The sequence below is a fragment of the Acanthopagrus latus genome, chromosome 4 (genome assembly GCF_904848185.1).
Source record: "Acanthopagrus latus isolate v.2019 chromosome 4, fAcaLat1.1, whole genome shotgun sequence".
In the NCBI taxonomy this organism is placed as follows: domain Eukaryota; kingdom Metazoa; phylum Chordata; class Actinopteri; order Spariformes; family Sparidae; genus Acanthopagrus; species Acanthopagrus latus.
This window is the reverse complement of record NC_051042.1, coordinates 12,408,151-12,434,943: the sequence shown is the minus strand read 5'-3', so window position 1 is coordinate 12,434,943 and position 26,793 is coordinate 12,408,151. Positions and strand designations below refer to the sequence as shown.

The following is a 26,793-nucleotide window of genomic DNA, read 5'->3' as shown; positions in this document are numbered from 1 at the left end:
CATTAGCTGCTAACATTTTTTTTTGGCAACTGAGCTGATCTACATTGGCATTAATTTGGAGTTAGCCTACAAATTCTGTTTTTTGTATGTTTTATTTTAAGTTTATTCATATGGTAAACAGTAGAAACATGACTGGAGGCATTTTCCTTCCACACTTCATTTTCAGAGCCACGTTTTTACTCAAAGCGTGTTTATGAGACAGCTTACTTTACTGTTCCTTATATCATAATTACATCTACACTTCTGAGCCCCTGTTCCTATATTGCTGCCTCGCTTAGCTGCACTCCCTGTCAGCCTGAAGCTTATATCCATGTAGTGACGGTCATCTGTTGCTTATCAACACTATGCAACATTTCATGTGGAGAGGCTGTCTGCTCTTGGCCATGACTTGTTGCGGTTCTGATATGCTTAAGTGAAAACATTATTGGCTGTGGAACTGGTGTGTTTTTAACCTGCTGCTGCATATCAGATGGATTTCAGGCCTTAGATTTATCTAGCACAGATGTCAAATTTCCACCCTCCTTATTACTTATTTTGAATTCAAACAACAAGAGTTAGCTGGCCGAACTAATGTTAAGGCATGTTATGACCCTTGTTAGTTTTCCTCAGAAAAGGCATTAGAGGAGGCTGTAAATATTAAATAGGATTTAAACTTTCAACTATCATTCATGCTTAAAATGACTGCAATCATTATTCAGAACAAAACAGTGTTACAAGTTTAAAGATGTACATTAATATAATGTAATATGATATAATATAATATAATGTAATATTTTACCTGATGTTTCCAAAGAAGGAACTATCAATGAAAAGAAATGACTTAAACCTTGCTGGCCTCATGCAAATGGGCACATTATGTGAACTGCATGATATTTAGGGCTGCAGTGTTTGTTTCTTGAAAGTGACTTTCGTGTCTTTGAATGGTGAGCTGTGTCAGAATGTTATCACCCATTCTGTCTTGAAAAGAGAGTTCGGAGCAAAATAAATAAATGAATGAATGAGTGGATAGTGAAAAAATAAATAAATGGGTAAAAAAAAAAAAAGCCTCCAGAGTTGCTTCGAAACAGAAGTTGTTTGCTGGTTTGAGTGGGCTGAATGTCTGGCTCAGTCTCTGCCTTGTACAGTAGCCAGCAGCCACGTCTGTAAAATGTATAGCATTCTTTGTTGATTTGCCTGCTCTCTGTGTCTGACAAATTGATCAAAATGCAATTCATCACACAGAAGTAATTACAGTAATCGATAGCTTCCTTTGCTATGAGGTTTAAACCCATTATGCCCTAATAAATTTCATGCATATTTTATTTAACTAAAAAATAAATTGAAATGAGTTCTGTTGTAACATTATGTAACGGGAACAGCCCAGAAGTTAGGATTGCTATACGTAATAGAAACTTCTGTTTTTGCATCATTTTGGAAGGGAGAGTGTGTTTACTTGAGGCAAAAACTATTTTTGACAATGATTTCTTGCCTAATCTCCATATCTCAAATTCCTTTAGAAGGATATTTTGGCGGCACACACATCTAATAGCCTAAACATGTTTTCAAAAGAAATGATGAGACTATAATGTTGAAGTGTTGTCTCTTCTGGGATGAAAATACATTTATATCTCGACAATTGTGTCACTTTCTTGTGCACTCATTTGGATGAACCAGAAAGAAAGACATTTTTTTTCTCTGAAAGCATTTGATAATCAAGTTTTCATAACTGACATGTATGGATAGAAGTATGAAAGCTAAATTAAATCATGCTAAGAGCACTATTTCCTGCCACACATTAAAAAATTACCGAGGCAACTCATTCTGAACGGACACTAAACTGACTATTTTCAGCTGTGTTGTGCTCCTCCACTGCTAAATCTGATGTGAAAACGTCATTTGATTGTACCTATATCTGAGATTTTTGCTGCACACTTTCACTCCAGCTCCTCTGAGTTGACTTCCTTTTTTTTGAGTGCCATGAAATGAGATTTGGAGATGATATACTGAATGAGATGAATGCTCTGACAGGGACAGGAACACGGACAGGACTGCAGACATCTCCCCTTGCCTGACAGCCAGGCAGTGGCATAATGTGGCTTGAAATACAGTACAGCCTACTTTATTTTCAGGAGGCTCAGCTCATGTTGCCAAGTCCACATATTTTCACCTGAATATTATGAAATAACAGTAACCTCAGTTACACTATGATGCTTCCTAGGTGCTGAGTGTTGGTATAGACAGATTCTAGATTAGCTAGATGATGAACCATGGAGGTGACATAGACTGTAAATTACTGATTTTATCAGCAAGAATTTGGGTAAAATGTTCTGATGGGAATGTTTGTATTAATCTGTGGAAGTTTAATATTCAGCTCTAAAGACATTATTTTCTAAAAAAACAAGAAAACAAATTCTGCCAATCCTGTAACTTCCTTTCACAATGCAGTTTGCTTGTTTTCAGTAATTTCTTAGGAAATGTATTCAGCAGCTTGGAACAGAACAAGGAAAAATTAGTTTTAATTCAACAAAACAATCTCAAAACAAGATGTGTTGACAGGCGGAATGATGTCAACCCATTTCCAGACTTTTAATGTTTAATGAGTAACTGGATGAGATTGAAACATTTTAATCTATTACAGGGGTGGCTTGATCAGGCAGTAGTGTTATGATTGTTCACTGATATAGATCTCTGGAAGCAGCATCGGCTTGTACCGATCACCTGAAAATGTAGAGGAAACCAATGATTATATTTATTTTTACTTGGTTTAAAGAAATGGTTTGAAAAACGTAAGTGAAAAGTTTTCAAGATACTGAATGAGACAGAATTTAGTAACACGCTTGGTCTCAGTTGTCTCTTTGTATGTACTGGGGTCTTTGTGGCCTGAAGCCACCACTTCACCACTTGGTCACTTCTTGAATCTTGTCACCTCTATCTCACATGCTGACAGAATTTTGCTAAAATTATGCAAATTGTGTGTTCCTCTGAACAGAAACTCTCAGTCCGGCCGCATGTTAAGTTCTGCTGTAAGCTATTCGCTCAGTCAGCTGATAGCTCCCTGTTACTCTGACTCTGCTGCTCATCCACTACTAACAAGCTAACAAGCTCTCCTCCTGCTGATGTCAATCAAATTTTGCAATGCCGTCTTGGGTTAACCAGCTTGTCACACTTGTGAGCAAGATGTTTGTTACCGTTTTTGGAATATGAGGGGATTCATATTTTTTTTTTGGCTGTAGTCGTGCTCTGTTCAGTTCAGTCATTTGCTCAGTTATAGTCTGCTTGACCCAAACATAGTTTCATTGACGCATTAGGTAACTGGATGCCTTAAATTTCTAGCCCTGCTACATTATAGCATTTTAGCGTCATTTGGTCAGCTCAGATAGAGGCCAACAATTAAACTATAAACTAAACAAATATTGGCCGATAATGATTGGCGGCTGATCAATTGGAGCAACCTTACTATTCTGAGGATTTGCTACTTTTGTTTGTCATATGTTATATTTAATATTATGGACCAAACGCTTGACTGAAATTAATCAACAGACTGATCTTGATGTAATAATTGTTAGTTGCAGCTGTAAAGTGAAGTATTTTTACAATACAGTTACAAGAAAAAGTATGTGGAATGACCTGGATTTCTGCATAAATTGGTCATAAAATGCATTCTGATCTTCATCTATGCCACAACAGTAGACAAACACAGTCTGCTTAATCTAATACCACACAAACCATTACAAGTTTTCATGTTTTTATTGAACACAACATGTAAACATTCACAGTGCAGAGTGGAAAAAGCATGTGAACCCTTAGGCTAAAGAAATGCTAACTGGAATCAGGAGTCAACCAAGCCAACCTCAGCTTCAAGTACAATTAATGAGACGAGTTTGGATGTGTTGATTTAAGCTGCCCTGCCCTATAAAAAACACACACCAGTTTTGAGTTTGCTATTCTCAAAAAGCATTGCGTGATGTGAACCATGCGTTGCACAAAATAGCTATCAGAACACCTACAATTAAGAATTGTTGGCTTGCATAAAGCTGGAAAAGGTTACAAAAGTATCTCTAAAATTCTCGACGTCCAGTCCACATTAAGACAAACTGTCTATAAACGGAGAAAGTTCAGCTCTGTTGTTACCCTCCCTAGAAGTGGCCATGGGATGATAACATGGCGGAAGCCACTGCTGTCCAAAAAAACATTGCTGTACGTTTGACATTTGCAAAAGAGCACCTGGATGTTCCACAGCACTACTGGTCAGATGAAACCAAAGTTCAGTTGTTTGGAAGGAACACGCAACACTGTGTGTGGAGAAAAAAAAAGGCACAGCACACCAACATCAAAACCTCATCCCAACTGTGAAGTATGGTGGAGGGGGCATCATGGTTTGGGGCTGCTTTGCTGCCTCAGGGCCTGGACAGATTGCTATCATTGGTAGAAAAATGAATTCCCGAGTTTATCAAGACATTTTGCAGGAAAACTGAAGACCATCTGTCCACCAATTGAAGCTCAACAGAAGATGGGTGATGCAACAGGACAGTGACCCAAAGCACAGAAGTAAATCAACAACAGAATGGCTTCAACAGAAGAAAATATGCCTTCTGGAGTGGCCCAGTCAGAGTCTTGACCTCATCCCGATTGAGATGCTGTGGTATGACCTCAAGAGAGCGATTTAAACCAGACATCCCAAGAATATTGCTGAACTGAAATAGTTTTGTAAAGAGGAATGGTCCAAAATTCCTGACCATTGTGCAGGGCTGATATGCAACTACAGGAAATGTTTGGTTGAGGTTATTGCTGCCAAAGGAGGGTCAACCAGTTATTAAATCCAAGGATTTACATACTTTTTCCATTCTGCACTGTGAATGTTTTCATGTTGTGTTCAATAAAAACATGAAAACCTATAATTGTTTATGTGGGATCAGTTTAAGCAGACTGTGTTTGTCAATTGTTGTGACTTGGATGAAGATCAGAACACATTTTATGACCAATTTATGCAGAAATTTTTTTTTTTAAAATTTTGAAAAGACCCACGATAGAAGGGGGTCTTTCTATACAGATATTGTATATCTGCTAAGACTGACAGCAAAAGGGTGGAAGGCTGAGATATTTCAATTATATCTGCATGCTGTAATACTATTTCTGAAGAAACAGCTGTTCCGTAGGCTGATAAGACTTGAGATCCCTCAAGAAATCGCAGATAGACTGGGATAGTTGAAGCAGTTCTACTGTTCATACATATGGGAAAGCTGAAAATAGGAAAACAAAGCATACAGATATGTGAACCCATAACTATGATTATATCACATATCCTTAGTAGCCTACATTTACCTATTAATCATATTTTTGGTATTGTTTGGTGCAGAGCTTATATAAATGATGCCATGTTGACATATGTTACCATCAATTTACATCATAAACTCTCTCTCTTTCGCGTATGTGTATATAATGCAGATACATGCTGTGCAGTCAAGTGTAACATCTTACACTGCAGCTCTGCTCCCTCTGACAGATTATGATCTACTGTTATTTTGTGATGATAAGAGCAATGCTTAGATTTCAAGTTGATGTCATGCTGGAGGGCTTACACAGTGGCTGTTCAGCATTTTCTCTGGAGTGATTCCGCTTTCATCTCAGCAGAAACAGGACAAATTCATTAGGGCTGTTGCCTGTACTGTGGTTTCTACATGACTCCTCTTCACAGCGCAGCTAATGAGTGTGAACAAAAGAAGTGAGACATATGACTGTGGGGGGAGAGGCAGTGTGGCCTGACTGGGGTATTAAAGGAAAGGTCATGGGGTCAACAATAATAACATTGTGATCATTTTTAGCATGGATATATCAAGTAAATGAGTGTGTTAATTGTTAATCTTGCAAACACGGAGTTGTGTCAGCTTGACAATGGTTTTGTGAGGAAAGGTCACAGTGTTTATATTTACATCCTCACAAATGTTCCACTGTTATTCCAAATATGACAGCATTCAGAGTTTGACATGGATCATCTAAACAGCATACTCTGATAATTAGGGCCAATATTAAGTATTTTGATTGATTATAGGCATCAGTGATTTTTCTGTCAGGTTGCAGATAAAGTAAACCAATTTGAAAATTTGTTACTTTGGCTTCGATGCAGCATCGTCTCACACAGTGTCCTGCCTACCTGCCTGCCAGGTAATAATCTTTTAATTTGAATGTAATTGAATAGCCACTATCTAACAGTCACTATCTGTTGCCGAATGGGGAAACAAAATGAAAATTCAGCCCATGGCCCACTGATGAGCTGCCTTGCATTTACTGTAATACCATGAATGAACACTACGCGTCTGTGGCGTTGAGGGTGGTTTTAAACCTTTCACAGTGATGTATGTCTGTGGTAACGGGAGATAGTGTCCTCTGCAGGGTGAGACAGTTGGAGATTCATGTCAGAGCAATGGTTGGAAACAGCGGCAGCTACAGTGAGCTTACTGCTGCCCTCGGTCAACACTGAGGAGACACACTGCCTCAAATTCATGAACAATGATGACATCGCCAAACCCTAGTATCTACATAACATTACTTTTGTAGCAGCCATTTTTTATTCAGAAAATACTAAATGTTATAATAAATGTTAAGAAGAAATCATTCTCTTTTAACTGACGTGGTGTGGTTATGGAGGCATGACAACGCTGCCAACTGACTGAAGTCAGACAGGCAACACTGGATCTCTGGGAAGCTGTGAGCCCCCAAAAAACACCTGCAATTGCTGCTTCGGGAAATCTTTGAGATTGCAACTTTAAGAACAGTACTGGAGTAAACTGTATTTAAGTTTATTTCATTGCTGGTTATTTGAAATGTTGATGCAGTGAGTTTCATTTTTACTGCAAGTGAATGATCTCAAATATTGTTTTTCAGTCATCTTGATTTTTGATAATTGGTGTCAGCCCTGAAAAAGCCACATCAGTTAACCCCTAGTTTGGATATTCACATTTTGGCATTATCCAGAGTGCAGCTTTTTCCAAAAAAAAGACCTGGTGGACATGCTAATATTTGGACTTTGTATACAGTGCATTAGAAATATGCATCTTAATTAGGGTTTTTATAGCAGTTTGTGACTCATGGCCTCTTTTAATTTGTACAGCCAGCTCTGTGTTGCCTAGCCAACTGTTCGCATGGCAAGGGCAGAGATTCATTCACATTGAGAGCCATTAGACTTTATTTTTTATAGGCAAAAGCTGGAATATTTTTGTGCATGTTAACAAAGTCAGTGTCACCAGATTTAAATGACCAGACCATTTTGGTACACCTATCTTAAACAAATGACATTAAGTAACAATCCTGAGATAATTCTTAACTGGATGAAGCTTATTATGTTTAAATTAACATAATAGTGGTGTACTGTCAATGGGGAAAGAAGTCAACTGCCTCAATCAAAAACACACACGTACACACACATTTTGGTGTAAAAGTGGCAGTCAAGTTTATTGTAAAACCAATGAGAATTTGACCATTTCATTGTACTTTTAAGTTCTTCCCAGAAATGTCTTCACAATTTTGTGCTTTTTGCTGTATGCTCCTCTTTATTTTTTCTTCCTTATTGATTTGTACTCTTATTTAATGACCCAATTGGTCATTATTTAGAAATGTCTCTAAAGAACAGATGCACTGAGCAATCTGTGTCCAACTTGTATTATCTACAGTATAACATAAATTTTATTTATTTTAGCTCTAGCTTCTTCTTCTTCTTCTTCTTAAGCTGGCACTCTGCTGTTGCCGCTGTCGCCACTTGATTGGATACATGCCTCATGCCTCCATGATTGCCTCCAAGATTCAGCATAGGACATTTTTGGACCTGACTGACTTGACAGCATCACAGAATTTGTGCAGATTTTTTTTCCCCCTGATATTCAACCTGCAAATACAGTATATTCCAATCTTATTTGAAGGTTGCTCTGTTGTGTTGGGAGACTCACTGCTCTATTCCATCACAACTACTACCAGCCTGGACATTTGACACTAAACAAAATAAAGATTTGTCATGTCAGTCAAGTTTCCAACTCTTTAGGTATGCATTTTTTTAATTACTTGCTAGCACCATTTAGGACCTTTTCATGTCATGTCAATTTGGGGTTCAATATCTTGCTCAAGGACACTGTGACATGCAGCTCAGCTCAGTCTGGAGCTGGGATTAGAACCAGCGACCTTCTTATCACAAGCCGACCTGCTTTACCCGCTGAGCTACAGCCACCCCGTTATGGGCCTTTTCCCCTATCTTTTTTCAGGAATGGGGGCTTTCAATTTGAATGCATGACTTATTGATTTCACATTTAGATTTTATAAAGCTTACTCCTCAAAGCCCTGCCTGCACTTTAATTGTCTCTGCTTCTGCTCAAACTGTATGCTCACACTTAAACTGTTGCTTGCACAGATTTCTGGTGCCGAACCTTGAACCTTGCACTCAGGCATTTCTGTGAATTTGAATGGCAGGTGTAGTATTGACCAGTCAAAAAATCTCTTGTTGACTTGTTGTGGGTGCAATTCTAAGCACTAGCAGGGGCTGTTTGAGTGCAAGGGCAGGGTTTCAGGTACAGCATTAAAAATGAAAGTGAAATCGACAAGACCAGGCTCTTGAACAAAGATAGGAAAAAAGCCCCATATACTATCTTCTTGCTCTTGCCTGTCAGAGGTGGAACTCTGGCATGGTCCTCTGCTGCTGTTGCCCTTCTTGGCACAATCTGTGCCATAAGCGCCTTTTTCTATGTTCTTGTGGTCTTCAAGTGTCTAGCTTGAAATCATCTGGCCATTCTTTCCATGATGTTTGTCAACGATAACTTGTTTTTTTCTCACTGAGCTGCTCGTTAACTGTATGTTTTTGCCTAAATCTCACTCCCTGTAAAAAGAAGACATATGTTATTTTTATTGCAACACAATCCCAAGAGGCTGTAGGTATAGAGACTGAAACCCTCTACATCTGGAACAGATTCATAGCCACTGACTTGATGTGTCTCACCATAGTTGAACACTAGTTGAATCCCCTGACAGTGTCTTCATTTTATATTTTGGATTCAGTGATTTATTGTTTGGAGGAAGTGCATGTAAGAATTGGTTGCACTGAGAATCAGTTCTGAAGTGTGCTTAATCAAGGGACCATAGCTGTTATAAGCACTGTGTGTGTGGCACTTTGTGTTGCGTCTGGAGATTTCAAAAGAAGTCAGACCTGCCTCTGCACATTTTGTGCAGGTAGGAGGGGTTTTAGAGATCTGGATAATTGGAGACTTTGTCCTTAAAGGTGAAGCTGACATGTATGTGACATTTTTTGAGGGACTGCAGCAGCACCCTGAGCAGAAATGCATCAGAGGGCCACTGTTAGCACGAGACGCAGACAGAAAATTGGCATGCTGGTTGAGCAACCAGCTGAGGATCAGAGCACCTAACAGGGGCAGCAACCAGCAGTTATTTTCATTATCAGTTATTTTTCAGACTCTTTCTTTGATTTATTGATTACTTGTTTTGTTTATGTGTATCAAATGATTGTATTTTCAGTGTAAAAAAAAAAAGTGAAAAATGACCATCGCAGTTTCCTAAAGCCGACTTGAAATTGATTTCTGTCTTACCAAAGCCAAGGGATATCCAATTTACTATCACATAAGACAAGCAAAAGCTGCAAGCAAAAATAACAGTTGAAATGAGTGAATATTTGTAATTTTGCTTGAAAAAAGTATTCATGCAATTGTCAAAATAGTTGCTGATTTTCTGTGGATGGACTACTCTTCTTCTTATTTGCACTTCTTACCATTACAGGACTCCATTCAACTACCCCAGCCACTCCTCAACAAGGTTGCCTTATATGATACACTGGGAGTAAGAATGGGGCTGGAAGAGGTCAGACCTTTTTTCACAGACTGAATAAGTAAGTGCATCTCCTTGTGTAGTTGCACTCAGTTAACACATTAATTTAGTATTTGTTGTGGCCTTGAACAGAAGTTCACCAAATGCATTAATTACTATACCTTAAGAGGGTGTTACAGCAAAGAACCCATATTAGTCCCTACTAGATATAGTTATTGTAAGTGCATTATCATACACTCAGAACATTAACACTGCCCTGACTGATAATATATTTGATTTCCCACTGAGATGGACCTTCAGTATGAGTAATAATGAGAAGTTGGGTACTAATTATATTCAGCTTTGGGAACATTTTCACTATTAAGACACCCATGTAATGTAACACTGTACAATAAGCACTCTATTTGAAATGAATCAGCACACCTAATTGCATGTCACACCTTACGTGTTCCTCGAGCTCAATGATACTCATCATAAGATGCATACATGTGCAGCTGATCTGTCTGTCTAATGCATCATGTTGACCAGAGCTCTCCTCCCTGTTGTCTTGATACTATATTCATATATACCTAAATACAAAAAAGGAAATACCCACCTTGGTGCCCAGGTGCAGAACAATTCGAACACAGACCATGTAGCCACAATGTTCCAAGGTCAGTTCTGGTCAGAGACCATAGTTTTATGTCATTAACAAAATAGCCATTAATTCACTATTCACTATACAGTGAAATCTAATATAACTTCTCAAAATGCTTAGTGACTTTGCCCCAAAATAAGACTGATTCACATCAACTTCTTTTAGGGCTCAATACAGAGTGCAGCCATCAGCTCATCCCACCAGAGCACATGGACAAATCTTTAGATATTAAAAAGAGTTTAATGTCTAATGATTTAATAACCTCACCTAATTTTGTAATTGTGTGTAAGCAGAATATTTTCCTCTTCCATGCTAACAGTATAACAGCTAACAGAGGTCTGTCTGCAGCTGTGACAAATCAATTGTTTTTGTTGTGGGTCTCAAATGTTTGCTCCCATCAATAACAGTATGATTGGCTGATATCTTTATGATTCAGTTATGATAAAGTATTCAATTGACTTGTGTGGGGAAGGTGCACTATATGTGTCATAAAAGAGTCATCTCTATTCAAAATGCTTTGAGTGGTTTATGTCCTCTTTAATGTTGTTGCCAATGCTTCTAAAGCGTTGAATGTGCTGCAGGTGCTTCAGTTGTTGTACTTGCACTAGTTCCGCTGAGCACAGGAAGTATCACCCACATAAGTTTAACTTATAATTGGCTATAAATCTCAGGAACCTCCCCAGGAAAAATGTAAGAGCTGTAACTTCTATAAGGTCTATGTATGTTATTGCGAAGATGTTCTGAGGGTATATGAGCACACTCTAATGCATTCAATGCATAACTATTGTGAAACATCTCTGAAATCAGAACTCTGGCTGTCTTTCATTAAAGCAATGGGGACATTATATCTTTGCCAAACAGTAATCAAATTTGCAGGGCCTGTGCATGTTTGTGTAGAGAGAAAAAAATGTTTGGAGAAGAAGATTCTTTCAACCCGTAGTGGAAGTGCCAACTATACACACAGGGTCCATTTCCATGAAAATAAAAACTGAAAAATGATCCTGAGATATAGCTCTGAAAAAACTCTTGTCAGTCATCATTAATTTCTATACTGCAGAGTCTTGTTTGAGCTATAACTGTTTTACTGCTGAATAAATCCTTTCCACACATTTTTTTCTCACATTGTCTGCAAGTAAGAATTTGGAATCATGAGTGCAGATTTATCATGTTGACTCTTTGCTCTCAGCAGTATTTCTTGCTTGCAGTCACAGCTTTCTGCAGCAACCAAGCACTCTTGAAATATGGAGGTTAGGGATAGACCATTGATTCAGTGTATTTGCTTAATTAGCCTACTGCCTCATGCCAAACCCTTAATAAATTACCCAGGGACTTATAGTCAGAGGTTCCAAATGACTATCAAATGCAGCTTTGCCCTGTTTAAAAGCACGTGTTTTTCCACAGCAGTGTGATGGGATTCTCATTTAGAGAAGGATCAGTGCTAGGGCAGTTTGACAGATGTTTTCACTCAGAAAAAACTGTTATGTCAAGGTGATTCCATATTCAATACCATCTGTTTTTGAACTCACATACATCTGGAGAAAATCTGGGGGATCAATACTTGATGTTTTTTTAAAAACTTGTTTTGTTTTTTTTTTTGTTTTTTTTACCACAAGCCGTGATCTGGGGCAAATACCTGGTTATGCAAAATGACTATAGTAAGCATTACATTTCCTGAGGATTATATGCCTTGAATCACTTCTGGCTTTGTGTGTTTCCACATTGGTGGGGAGATGGTTGAAAAACAGCACTTAACCTCACCCTTGAAAATGCTGACTGGCAGGCTGACATAAAGGTGAGTGTTTTGAAGGGAAAAAGTCTAGCAGAATTTAGTTTAACATGTGCTTACTAATGTGAAACACTGCATGAGGACAGCTTTCCAAGCTGCAATGAAAAAAATAGATTTTTTGTACCTCAAATGACAAGCACCATGACTGAATATGAATGGATGTAAAATAATAGACATAGACGCATTAAGGAATATGTTTTTTTTTTTGTTGTTGCTATTTTCACTGGCAGCAAATCCCTTAAATAAAAGACAATGATTCTTCTAACAAGTGCTGTATGTGGTATGGCTAACTCTCCACAGTCTCCACTGTTTCCCCCCAAATAATTGAAAAACATATTAATGAGAGTTACACTGTGTTTTTTTCTGCGTTGATATACTGCGTTGGCACTGCAGTATATCATTTACTATCCTTTTTATCACCATCCTGCAAGTAAATACTCAACAGTGTACCAAATGAGTATTTGCCTATGCCTCAAAATGGTCCCTAAGAGATGCCCTTTTTACTCCTTGAGTAATGTTATCTAAAAAACATTAGTGGTCACCTGTTTGAGTAAATTATTTAGCCTTCTATCATATCATTATGAATATATATATATATATATATATATATATATATATATATATCTATATATATAGTATTATATATAGTATATATAGTAGTAGTATAATAGTATATCATTTTGAAAATAAGCAATACAAATATGATTATAAACTTTATTTATACAATACTTTGCAGAGAAAAGACATTTTCCATGGATGAACATTTCATGACTGTAATAAAGCTAATACAAACTGATCAAATAATAATAATAATAATAATAATAATAATAATAATAATAATAATAATAATAATAATAATAATAAAACATTTTGTAAATCAAACATGGGTCTAGCATTAATGCTAGATTAAAACTGTTTTTTTTAAAACATACCCAGGTCAACACAATTGCCAGTACAGCCTTACCTGTGGATCTGAGGCTGCACTCTGGCTCAAAGGTGAGCAGCTATTCAGCCATATTCTTGGGAACTAGAACATGAAACGCTTTAAAAATAATCAGCCAAAGGTGAGAATCAACTCTAAAATGCACCGTAAGCCACAGAGGAGAGGCTAAAAAAAAACGGCTGTGACCTTGTCTTTTAGTGTTTGTTAAAAGCATCCCGGTTTGTCCCAACTGAAGTCTTGAGAAACACTGAATACTTTGAATTACAGTAATTTACGAAGATGATATTAATGACTTCTTGAGAAAAAGGACCTGAGATGTTAAATGGGAAGTGGACTACCTTACTCTGGTCAAAAGACCCATAATGTGCTGTATAAAGCATTACATGAAGTGTTTCTGCTTGAGATTGAGAAAATTGTTTAATTAACGATAGTCTATTTAGTTTTGGGCAAAAAATATAATCAGAAGAGAAAGTTTGACATATTGTTGTCACACACCCTGTCACCTTTCTAGCTTCAAACAGTGCTTTGGAGAATTTATGTTTCTCTGAGAGCAGTTTGTTTATTTAATTATGGAAAAGATAAATATTTTTGAGATTGTACGATAACCTCATTAAGATTAAATAGTAAAACATTTTAGATCACTGATTCTGCTTTTGATTCCGATGATCCAATTTCCGATTCATTTTCGATTGAAAATTGAAATATGGATACTTGAAGCCATACACAGGTAACAAGCAACGGCATGTCTGATAACTGTTTGAAGGTATTTTTGAAATGTGACTTCTACTCCACCTCCTATAATGCAACTTTGCTCCACCCAGCTCCAGCTAAATTGGTGTTTATCATTTGTACTTGACAGCATTCATGTCTTTGGGTCAAATCTTTTTTAAATGAAATCTTATCTAATTATATATGATACCTTTAATATTACCCTTCCTCTGCATGGCTTTCATACAGTCACTTCCAGTTTCCTCTAGTACTCCAAATTATCCAAGCTCAGGCATAATGCAGACTCTGCAGGTTACAGGCATATACTGCAGCTCACCTCTGACTTTAGGTATTTACGTCATGAAATATTTGTCTGCATGTACTGCATGTAATGCACCTCTGTGTTGCATACTGAAATTAATGATAATCAACTCTAGTCAAGATATCTAGTCGTGTTTTAAGAGAACAGCACCTCAGATTCCAGGTGGCAAGTTTTGATCAACATCTCTATCATACCCCTGCAGCTCTATTATAGTCATAAGACAAAAACTGCACAGTACTACTACTATGGTGTTATTGTTTTTGAACCACTATCTAAAGCTGTATTGATGTAGATGTTTCAAATACCACTTATTTCTTTTAGTTTCTTTTCTTTTTTTTTTTTTTTAGCCACCATTGTCTTCAACATAGCATTCCTCTTGGGAATTTTCACCAGCATCTTAGGTACTGTTCTGTTACTGTGGAAACTCAAGGGACCTCTTGTGAGATTGTGTCTTTAATGGCCAAGGTACTTCAGAGTGGCAGCAAAAAAATTGGAAGGGGAATGCATTTTAGGCATTGTTGTCTCGTATTGTTTCCTTTACACAGGACAATACAGATGATGCGCAAGAGTGTGCGAAGAAACTACATTTATAGGATCTAATTATAAAAATAACTAATGTGTTAGTTTTATCATTTCTTGTCGTTCTCAATTGTGAGGGCTGCTTGAGGCCAAGTTTGTTCCATTTTAGATCCTTTGCTCCCTCCTGGACCCGTCTGTGCTGCTTGGAAATTAGTCACTCACATTACAAATTGTGCTACCTATTACCATGTGCCGAGGGGAAGAGAAGGATGGTATTTTTAAAAGTATATAGCTGGGTCGGAAGGAGAAGAGGTGTGTTAGAGAGGAGACAACCTGAAAACCCAATGACACCATTTTATTCTTTTTGGTGATCTATATTCATATAACCCAATAATCTTGGTATCCATGTGTGAAGGCGCTAGCTGACTGGCTCAGTTTAACAGGCTTCACAGCAGGCATTTGGGTGTGGGTCAGATGCCTGCAGGCTGCTAATGATTAATGAATTCCATCACTGTCATTCCGGGACTATGGTCGCACAGACAGAAGCTGTCTGTCAGTCTCAGCCTGCTCAGCTTGCAGCAGAATTAGCTCAAAATATGCTCTCAAGGTTCCTTGCCGGAAGAAATTAGGAATCAAAGACAAAATACAGGATGGTGTTTAATTGAAGAACAACACTCATCGCTGATTACTGGGATAAAAATAAGCTGAGGCTGTTTGTGTCTCATATTCTCTTGAAAATTAAGCATCATTGCTTTGATTATGTGACTGCTGGTTGTGAATTTGGATTTTATTTTGTTTCTTTTCATTTGCCATATGAGTGAATATAAATTATATTTTTAAGGGATAGGTTGGAACTGAAACATTCCTTCTAGGGCTTAACAATATTGGAAATTTGATTGGCACTTGGTATTTTTTTTGATATTTTTTTCTTTTCTGCAGAATGTATTGGAACATGAAACAATACAAGAATTTGCTGCAGATAACTTGAAAACTGTATTTTAAAGATTGACTCATTCTAGAGCAATGAGGATGGTTTTATAGGGTAGCACCAAAGAAGGCCTTGCATTGTTTTAGAGTTGTTTCCATTCTGATACCAGTATTGGAAATGTCTCTGATACTGCAGAAAAAATACTTCCCAGTTAACTATGTTACACACCAGAAATCAATTCTTCTTCGCTGCTCTAAAAGCCAACACTAGAAGTTGCGCTGTGCTACCCCTGGCAACTACTTATTTTAGAACGTGAAGTAGTAGTTGATTTCACATGAGTCACATTGAGCTGGCAACATGTCAGCTATTTGGCATTATTATACTCTGGATACCCCACCAGTAATGTACAGTATGCAAGGCTGTAATTCCGAGGGGTTTTGCCAATTGGCAAGTGTTTTATGCTGTTTTATTCAATAGTTTTAATGCCTTTTTTTCTTACGAAATTGAGGCTTCGCTTTTAAGTTTTGATTATTTATTCCCAGATTTCTTTAAATTGCTGTTGCACAATTTGAAAAAGTGGCTGTTGAGTTGTTATATATTACCTTATTTCTTTATTTGTTCTTTTACGGTTATGACTGTAAATTATTGTAGATTATAAAAGAGTGTTGAATGGCTTTCGTTCTGTGCATGTATTTGTTCGTATTTTACAAACGGTTTTACCTGAGCCAGGCCATACGACAATGATAGCAGTCATCCATACAGGATTAGTAGTATATATAGCTGTTGAAAGAAAAAAAAAACAACAAAACTTCTTCTTTTATTTTTGAACACACACTGGTATCGTATTGGTACTCGGGTATCGGCCCACACCCAAAGCCCAGGTGTCAGAGGCTGTATCGGGAAGGAAAAAATGGTATGGGAACATCTCTACTTTTGTTGGATAAATTGATCAGGAATGATTGTGATGATTGTAACACAAGCACCAAACTCCCATTTATCTGAGAACCCTTAGACTGGTGTAGAAAATCTGATATTAGACAAACTCTAGTAGATTATTCATGGAAGATAAGAACCATATCAGTTTTGTGTCAAGCAGCAAAGAAGTCGTGCATGAAGTGTTGCCTTACTTATATTGCACAACCTGCAAAGTGACTGTTGCTCATTGCATGTGTGATATCAATGCAACAACAGCAATATTCTATGCAGCCCTACTTCCTTCCCGATGAACTTCCACTGGGGACAAAATCCACAGTCCTTGTCCTTTACAAAACTGTTTGCGAAACTATTAAAAGTTTATTTGAAGGTAATATGATGCTTCAGCTGTTTTGAGTTCTTCAAATCAACAGGGGATCATCTCCAAAAGTAGTCCAGTGCAAAATGAAACTATCCCTTCAATGTTCTGTAGCTTAGTGTAGAAGCACTGTCTGGGGAAACAGAGAGAATTTAATACTTTAAAGACTGTAACTTTAGTCGTTACTCACTTGATGTGACGTGAATTGGACAACTTCATTTTAACTTTGGATAAACTTTGGAATAGATATTTGCACAGAACAAGGACTGTGTACTTTTCCCCCCATCGCTCACAAAGGAAACTCATTAAGAATGGAATTACTTGCTGGACAGTATGAACAGAGTGAATTATTACTGCAAGCAAAATCAGTTTCAATGTTCATTTGGGCAGCTGACTATCGATTTAAGACAGACTTGAAAAATTGTGGCCCTATCATTTCATCACCACACGGGTTCATACAGTCCATCTTCAGTTCTTAATGTGCTAAGATAGGCGATTATAGAAAATGATTTAAACATTTGCCAAATGGCAGATTAAATGTGTCAATGTCAAGCCGGTTAGAAAGTGTGATGTAATGTAATTATTGCCTCAGCTAAGTGCAATTACAAAAGACCAAACATTAAACTATCCACCATCAATAAACACAAATTTGAGCTAAAATGTTTATAAAAAGCCACTTTACAGTCAGTTACATCAGGCTCAGAAACTTACCACTTATGTATCATCATGATCACTCTGATGGAAAGTATCTTACAACAGGCCTACAACTGATTGTTCATTCAAGTGTTTCTTGTCAAATGCAAGATATATGATGCTGAACAGAATTGAATGTTTTTCCACTGATTAGCAATTACTTTCACAAGTGGTGAAGAATCATAAATTGCACTGTAAACACGTTTGTTAATTACATAACACCTGATTAGTGCAGTCTCATTGAGCAACCACTGAGTGATTCAAACTGTGTTCGGAAATCTGAAAAACTGTAAAATATCAGTGCCCTGCAGAAATGTCAGACACTGTTATAAGGCCACCATGGTACTGTAGTTGAATATTAATGAGTTGATTATCTGCATGTGTTTTTGTTTTGTCCTTGGACAGCATGAAATACTCACTGTGTATGCTAAAATGGAAAAGCTCATCAGTAGTCAAATTTGGAAACCCTAATTTGTCAGGTTGTTTTCGCCCTCATTTTCTTTCACAGTTTTCTGGTACATATACTATCTGATATGTTTATGATGATGTTTATTATTTACTATATTATCTTGTGTTACATACTGGTGCTGGTGTTGGCTCAGACCGTTGAAACAGTTATTTTACTTTATGTCTAACTCCTCTCTCCAGCTCTGATGTAAACTCCACAGATCGCACAAAGCTGGCCATCATATCTTGCAATATGACCTATATGATTGTTTATGGAAACATCTTGCTTATTGTGTTGCTATTGAATGATTTGCAAAGTATAAATGAAAACACTTCAACCATTTCTCAAAGATGAATGACTGCTGGGAATCACACCTAGCAAATTATGTCACACTCTTTGTCTTTGCATTAGGAGGATGAGTCAGGACATGAGAAAGCATATTTTTACTATACTAAGGCAATAACAAGCAAAGACAGAGTCAGTCTCTTTAAGTAATGCTGCACTCAAGAACAGAATTAGTCCTGAAGTTTTTTTCTTGTAGCAATTATTTTCAACTGGGCTTACCATAGTGTTGTTAGTAAATAGATGCATATCTCAGAAACAAACTGGGGAGCATCAACAAATGTTACTCCTGTGCCAAAATATTGTGCTTTAACAGAAGTAAGTGTGAAAGGATGTAACCAGAGATGGCCATTCCCATGTCATAACAGATTAGTCCTCACACAGCCCAACCCCCTCAAACACCCACACACACTCTGCTTCTCTAAGATCTAATTTTTATTCCCTGGTTTCTTATATCCAGTGAATTTGCGCTTTGGGAGTGCTGGGCTTCTGAGCATACAGGAATCTGTGATAGAACTGGATCCTGAAAATTATACTTGAAAATAATCAGTATTCCTGAAAAATAATAGTCTGTCCTAGCGGAAGATGTTTTTTTTTTTTGTAATTTTGGCTTTTCATCCACCAATAAAGAAGAGTGTTACACCATCACCTCTGCATTTGATGGAAACACATTTGGCTGGAATTGGAGGGCAGCCAGAGCTATTATACTGCATTCATAAGCTGATGGCATAGTGCCAAATTATATTATCTACAGCCTACTGTAATGTAAACTCCATTTGAAACCCACAAGGTGCTCAGATGTAGATAAGTAAAAACACATTTCAGTGCAGAAGATAATGAAGTGAGTTGATTGATCCTTTGAGCCTTAGTAAATGTTGAAAGGTGATGACTTCTACCTTCATGCCTTCCTGATTTTATCTGAATCCTCTGCCAAACAGTATTTAGTTTCACAAATTTATTTGGAGACCTTTGTCAGTCAGTCCCATAACATAATCCATAATATTAACATATAATCGCTTACAAGCCGAAGCACAACCTCTAATTCTGAGATACTCCCCTTGTTAATGCTGCACAATGAACTAACAGAAAGATGCACTGTATACATATATACCCAAGTGGGTTTGTGTGAAGATGATACTCAGTAACAACTATGCATTAACAGTAGTTAAGCACTTCAGACATAATTGGATGCATCCAGAGAAAAAGAACCAATTTCTCCATCTATGCACAGTGTCTGAAAACAATCTCAGGACTTAGGCTGCATTCAGACAGAATCCTGTGTTGTGGTGATTTGCTCCAGGGTTGTCTGGCGGTGTTCGTGTTTCGTTCCATGGTCCTTTTGTGTGATGTCATGTTGTGTACTTAGTTTGCCGAAAGTGGAAGCTATTTTGCCGCTCTGCTGCTAGCATTCTGGTCCGACTGTGGCTTTAAATTAGAAAATAAGAGTAAGCAACCAGGAAATGTCATAAAATTACAGTGTGTTTTAAACTGAGGCACAAGGCCAAACTGAGTGATTACAAGCAAAACATAAGACTAAAAAATCTATTGTGTCCCCTGTAGCATTTAGCTTTCCTAAATGGCATGCCCCACAACTGACCCATTCTGCTCTGCTTCTGATCTGTGGGTCATGCCTATGCCAGAGTAGGTTAAGCAGGCTGTCGGTACCGTGGTTGTCTGTGTCCACAGATACAAAAAAAAGGGTTTCAAACTGCTGCACAGGGCCAAATTGAGTGACTGATTATCTATTTTACCCTAACTGTGCAGCCCTCTTTTTGTACTATAGTAATTTACCTTCACTCTCTGTAAAGGTAATACGAGTAAGTACACAAGGCTTAGTCTATCTGTCTCAACTCAATTTAAGTTAGTAAGCAGTTTGTTTTACCTGTTATTTCTGCCGAGACCTACCAATGTGTTTCCTCCCTTATTACCTAGACTGTGGCAACCCACGTCAAATTTGCCCCAAAATCAATGGAGAATCCTTTTAACTTCATTATAGAATTCAATATTTTTAAGGGTGTGTTGCACCCTTGCTTCAGCAAAGCATCAGGGCAGCTGTAGCTCAGCAGCTAAAGTGGGTCATCCAGCAATAGGAAGGTTGCCGGTTCAGTTCCCTCCCTTCCCTCAGCTGCACGTTTCAGTATTCTTGACCATGATACTGAACCCCAAAATGTTCCAGATGAGAAGGTCAGTCTTGAATGGCAGCCCATGTAAATGTGTGTGTGAATGGCTTGTGAGCTCTTTTCCCCTTGGCGTGGGAATTGACACACACTCACAATCACACACACACACACACACACACACACACACACTCTCACTCACTTCTATCTGAAGCCCTGTGAATTACAGTGTGTCCCTCTTGAATCGTAGCGGGTATCAGTGTTTGCAACATTAATGAGGCGGAACTATCCTTCTGGTCATGAAAAGGGGAAAAAAAACGCTCCTTACAGGAACAGCTATCAGGTAAACGTATTGGTCTCAATTAACAGTAGCATTAAGTTGATGTGCTTGCTTGCAGTCCATTTCTCTCTGTTCAGTCCTTGAGTCCTCTGTGAGGACCAGTCCAGACAATATATGGGCATGCAGGTGTACATACATTTAAAAGGAGGCAGTGATTATCTAGTCTCTATGTCAAGGTTTAATTACAACTCTGGACTAATGCAACATGGAAAGTATTGGACTGAAGTATTGACTGTAGACTAAAGCCTACAGGCTCACACAGTATAACAAGGCTGTATGATTTTGTGAGGACTGGACTAATCACCGCGCAGCAGAGTTAAAGCTCAGTGTTATCATTCAATATTTTCTAGATTATGTATTTTATACAATTTATTATTTATGTTCATGTTTTTATGATATATCCTCAACATTTTGCACAAGATTAATGCAATTAACTTTACAAGTGTCCTCAGGGGGACCATGCCCCTGGACCCACCCTAGAGGGTACAGGCACAGTTTCACATAAACAAGGGGTGTTGAAATTGCATCGTGACACACCATCATCGATTATAGCCTAATAACATAACTTGTTGATTTTTGGGTCACTTTAGTACAAGTCCTACTCCATTTCAACTCTTTCTCTGTTTCACTCTTTCCGGTGGTTCACAGTAACTAAGTTAATGCGTCTTATCTGGCTGACATCACCTCATTCATTGTGCGACATGGCTGAGGAAAAAGTCATTAAAAATTTACCTAGCATTTTAAAAGCGGCCATCTGGACACATTTCAGATTTTATGAAGACACTGACAAGTGTGAACTGGGCAAGACACAGGCGGTGTGTAAAGTGTGTCACACAAGAATTAAATACCTCGGGAATACAGAGGTAATTGAGAAACCACGTTAGCCGTTTTTACCTGGAGAGGCTACCAACATCAACATTAGCGGCTGCCAAAGAGACAGCAGACCCAGTCCAGCCAAGAACTGATGCTATGCTGCCAACTCTGCAGCACAACTCGGAGAAAGGGAAGAGAATAACCCAATCTGTGGCAGCTTTTATACTTAAGGATCTACAGCATTATTCTGTTATTGACAACACCGGTTTTCGTCACCTGTTGAAGCCACTGGAGCTGCGAAATAAGCTCCCGTCACGCAGCCACTTTAAAGAAAAGGTTACACCTGCACTTTACCATGAAACCAAAGCCCAGGTAATTTCACCATGAGCCAAGCTAGTCAAGTATATTTATTCACACAGGTAGGCTTGGCCTATTAAGGTAATTGTAAAAATGTAAATCAGTACAACATATATGATATGCCAGTTAACATATTGTTAACAAGTAAACAGCACTATATAACTATATAAACTTGTGGTTCTAGTTTTTGTGATGTTTGTGCTTTCTCAGACCACATAATATAAATATATATATATATATATATATATATATATATATATATATATATATATATATATATATATATATATATATATATATATATATATATATATATATATATATATATATATATATATATATCGAGAAGGCCTGGCTCTCAGTCTCCGCTCTAATTCATCCCAAAGGTGTTCTATCGGGTTCAGGTCAGGACTCGGTGCAGGCCAGTCAAGTTCATCCACACCAGACTCTGTCATCCACGTCTTTATGGACCTTGCTTTGTGCACTGGTGCACAGTCATGTTGGAAGAGGAAGGGGCCCGCTCCAAACTGTTCCCACAAGGTTGGGAGCATGGAATTGTCCAAAATGTTTTGGTATCCTGAAGCATTCAATGTTCCTTTCACTGGAACTAAGGGGCCAAGCCCAGCTCCTGAAAAACAACCCCATACCATAATTCCTCCTCCACCAAATTTCACAGTTGGCACAATGCAATCTGAAATGTACCGTTCTCCTGGCAACCTCCAAACCCAGACTCGTCCATCAGATTGCCAGATGGAAAAGCGTGATTCATCACTCCAGAGAACGCGTCTCCACTGCTCTAGAGGCCAGTGACGGCGTGCTTTACACCATTGCATCCGACGCCTTGCATTGCACTTGGTGATGTGTGGCTTGGCTGCAGCTGCTCGGCCATGGAAACCCATTCCATGAAGCTCTCTGCGTACTGTACTTGGGCTAATCTGAAGGTCACATGAAGTTTGTAGCTCTCTAGCAATTGACTGTGCAGAAAGTCGGCGACCTCTTTGCACTATGCGCTTCAGCATCCGCTGACCCCTCTCCGTCACTTTACGTGGCCTACCACTTCGTGGCTGAGTTGCTGTTGTTCCCAAACGCTTCCATTTTGTTATAATAGAGCTGACAGTTGACTGTGGAATATTTAGGAGCGAGGAAATTTCACGACTGGATTTGTTGCACAAGTGGCATCCTATGACAGTTCCACGCTGGAATTCACTGAGCTCCTGAGAGCGGCCCATTCTTTCACAAATGTCTTGTTTCACAGTCTGCATGCCTGAGTGCTTGAATTTATACACCTGGGGCCAGGCCAAGTGATTAGAACACCTGATTCTGATCATTTGAATGGATGAGCGAATACTTTTGGTAATATAGTGTATATATATATATATATATATATATATAATCGTTGACAGGATGATTGTAATAGAATTGTGAGACCAGTGAAGATTCAAATCCCTAGAAGCCACTGCTACCGCTTTTCAGAAAGAATTAACACCCAGAATAATCAGTCTGTTGGAGCCTTTGTTGAGTGTAATGAAGTGCTACTCTACTCTGCCTACTAGAAGTTGAATCATGGATAAAAAAAGGTCAAGGTCGTCTTCTCAAGCATGAAAATCTGAGACGGAGATGTATCTCTTGTTTTATGTTGGTATTTACAATATCCTACTCCTTATGCTGGTGCTTTACAAAAACATTTTCATGAATGCTTTTGTGTCTCAGAGGAACTTTCAATTACTGCCATCATTTTACTTTGCTGTATGACCTCATTCTGTCACCAGCATCCCACCCAAGACGGAGACAGGCAGTAATGACAGTCCCAGCAATAGTGGTTTAAAAAGCTTTTGCTTTTCCTCAACAATGACATTGTATTTATTTCTGATTGCATTTATTTGGATTCTTAATTTAATTTTAGAAAGAAAAAAAATTCTAAACTCATAAACTGTTTTGTGCAGACCGGAATTACTACCCAGTGTTGAAAAACCCTATACAACTTCAGCCAACAGAGCAGAGAACAATTAAATATTGCTGTCTAAGGTTGTCTGAAAGGCATTCTAGTCTGATGTCTCTCCAGTCTGTACTTCCCACCGTTGTTAGCACATCAGTAAGTGGTGTACGGAAGAATCCACTTCCAGAGCCATGCCCTTGTAATAATGGCAAGTGATAATGACACTGCAATTATCTACAGACTGAAATTGTTTCTGTCTGCAAATGATTTGTAATACGACGAGGAGAATGTCTGCAGTGTTTTCAATGCTTCTGATTATACAGACAGAGTAAGGTGGCGTTATATGTTGTGTTTATCTAATTACTGAGTGGTACAACCATTGAATGATCTGAATGAGGCAGAGTCACAGAGTGAGTGATCATTCATTGAAATGATAGTCTGCCTGTGTAAGGAATGGAAAAGGGGGTACTGAATTTGCATGATTCAGTCCCCCCATAATAGGGTCATAAAGTTGTGTTTTAAACAGTGTTTTTGCACTTTGTGACTGTAAAGAAAATGAAATGAGAAGGCAGAATACAAAGAATATTTGTCAAACCATAAACATAAATTTCCTCATATCACCCCTTGTGCAAGTTATTCAGAAACATTAGGTATTAGCTAATGACTTCAAGTTCATTCCTTTGCAGACCGTTTTTGGTGCATCACCTCCAGCATCTTGACTGGAGTGTGTTATGGCCCACTTAGATTTGCATCTTGCATGAATTAATGCAAATTGGATTTCTTATCTGACTAATGGGGACACAAATGGCTAGGTGTAAATGAATGTGTATTTAATCATATCTAGATTGTATCTGGATTTGAGACAAATGAAGTGACAAGTCAAGATCTAATAGATCAGAAGGTTACCAAGTGAATGAAAAGATGAGATTTTGAATGCTTGGCCTGGTGTAGAAGTTTTTAAGGTCCTATGATAACAATGCACTCTTGAAATTGATTTTAAATGGAGGGTGTTGGTTGACGGCTCATAATAACCCCGAGACGTAGCTCACATCTTACCTGTCAAAGAGAAAATGGTAAGTCCTTGGGCTTGTGTATTTCTCCTGCTTCATTATTTACTGGTAAAGTGCTTTTAGTTTTCTTCCCACAGGTTACTTTTTCAGCTGTGTTTTTAATCTGAGTCTTCTCTCCTTTGAGCCATGGCGAAAAAGTATACATCAACTTAACTGTAGCCATTGTGACAGCCAGAAAACAGCTGTAGAGGAATTGGTTGAACAGCTCTGAAACTGTACATCAAGTTGGTTCAAATTAATTCAGAACATTATGCCTCAGTTTTAAACTGGGGCATTATTTAATCAAACTTCGAATATTAATAGATGAAATGACTGTTTTTCCTTTTAAAGTACACTTAGTTTTTTCCCTCTACAATTTTGTGCTGTTTGTCCACAACAAGCTGTGGCTCAGCTCCAGTGTATGAGTAATTCTGCTGCCAATAAGTTGTTTATTATTGATAAAGAATAAACACCCTTCATTCATCCATATCAGCCTCTTTTTCCTCAGCTACTTTGCACTGGTTTCATTACTGAATCGAATATAAAGGTTCAGTGATTACTTGGCTCAGCAATGTCTGACTGCTCACTGCATGTGTCTTTATAAGCCGGAGTGCAGCCCTAATTCTATAAAGTGTGGCCTGCAAGTTTCTCCTGCCTGAAATTGAGGAATAAATAAAGTAAACTGTCGTTAAAACATGCTTACAAACCAACTCCAGTAATCTGTCAAGTTTCAGAGTGCAGTAGAGGAATAAGAAGTTGATCAATCATAGAAGATAGGCAGTTATGTTGTCAGAACGAAAGAAAAGTGTGCCTCATAAACAGATACGGCTTAAGAAGTATTTAACAGACACAAAAACAATCATCATAGAGAAAGAATGGAGGGAGTTTATCTATTGACGACAGCAAGACACCACGACAGAACTATTTTGTGTTTGAATGCTTTTTGCTATCTTGAAACTCATTTTCCTTTTGTCTTCATGCTTTCTTGCTTTTATGAGTTTTATAGTTATTGCCACCTTTTATTGCTCCATCCATCTGAGTAGAACCCAATTGCAACAGGTAAGTTACCAAGCGTTACGGATAAAACAAAAAGATAGTCTTCTCTGACATACTGCGCGAACGAAACTGATAATAAATGACCAAGTATAAACGTTGAACCATATATTAGTGTCATAGAGGTAATGATAATACACAGTGCCATTATGCAATGCTGTGTTTCATGGAGTAATGATGTCCGGACTACCTTAGAAATGATGCAGCAGCATGATTAAGCAGATGTCATAACATGTAACACAGCCACTTGGGCAACAGTCATGGACGGAGGTTCTGTAACCAAAGCCCTATTTAAACTGCATGGCTTTTGTTAACCTGATCAAAGTTACAAATATTTCATTCTATTACATTTTGCATTCAGAAAAAAACTCTGAGCTTTTCTCAGGTTTTTTCCTACAAACTCTATGACAGTTTGTCTTTGTCAATAGTCTCTTCCATTTTAGCAGTCATCTGTGTTTCCCAACTGAATAAACAAGACACAGCCATGTTTGGAACTCTCCTGCATAAGTTCTACAAATTTGTCTACAAATCTGTCCACAAGCAAACAATTCTTTGATGGCCTTGAGATTTTGATCAGACTGACAGTCACTGCGTTTACACATTAGCAGGCGTCTTTTTGCCTTCAGGCTTTCAGAGATTGTGAGTTCCCAGTGGTTAGGCTGACAGCTAAATGTTTCTGTTTAAGCATCTGTTTCCACTACAACCAACCATTTAGT

General features: G+C 38.1%; 1 protein-coding gene across 6 annotated transcripts in view; it reads left to right on the top strand.

Moving 5' to 3' along the window:
* Positions 1-26,793, top strand: part of luzp2 (leucine zipper protein 2) — a 231,080-nt gene that overhangs the window by 4,239 nt on the left and 200,048 nt on the right. For 2 of the 6 annotated variants that reach the window (XM_037096015.1, XM_037096017.1), the window contains one exon: positions 9,748-9,856. The exons of the other annotated variants lie outside the window; for them this stretch is intronic. The gene's annotated coding sequence lies outside the window, so the exon portion shown is untranslated. The remainder of the gene's footprint in view (positions 1-9,747; positions 9,857-26,793) is intronic. 6 annotated transcript variants of the gene reach the window in all.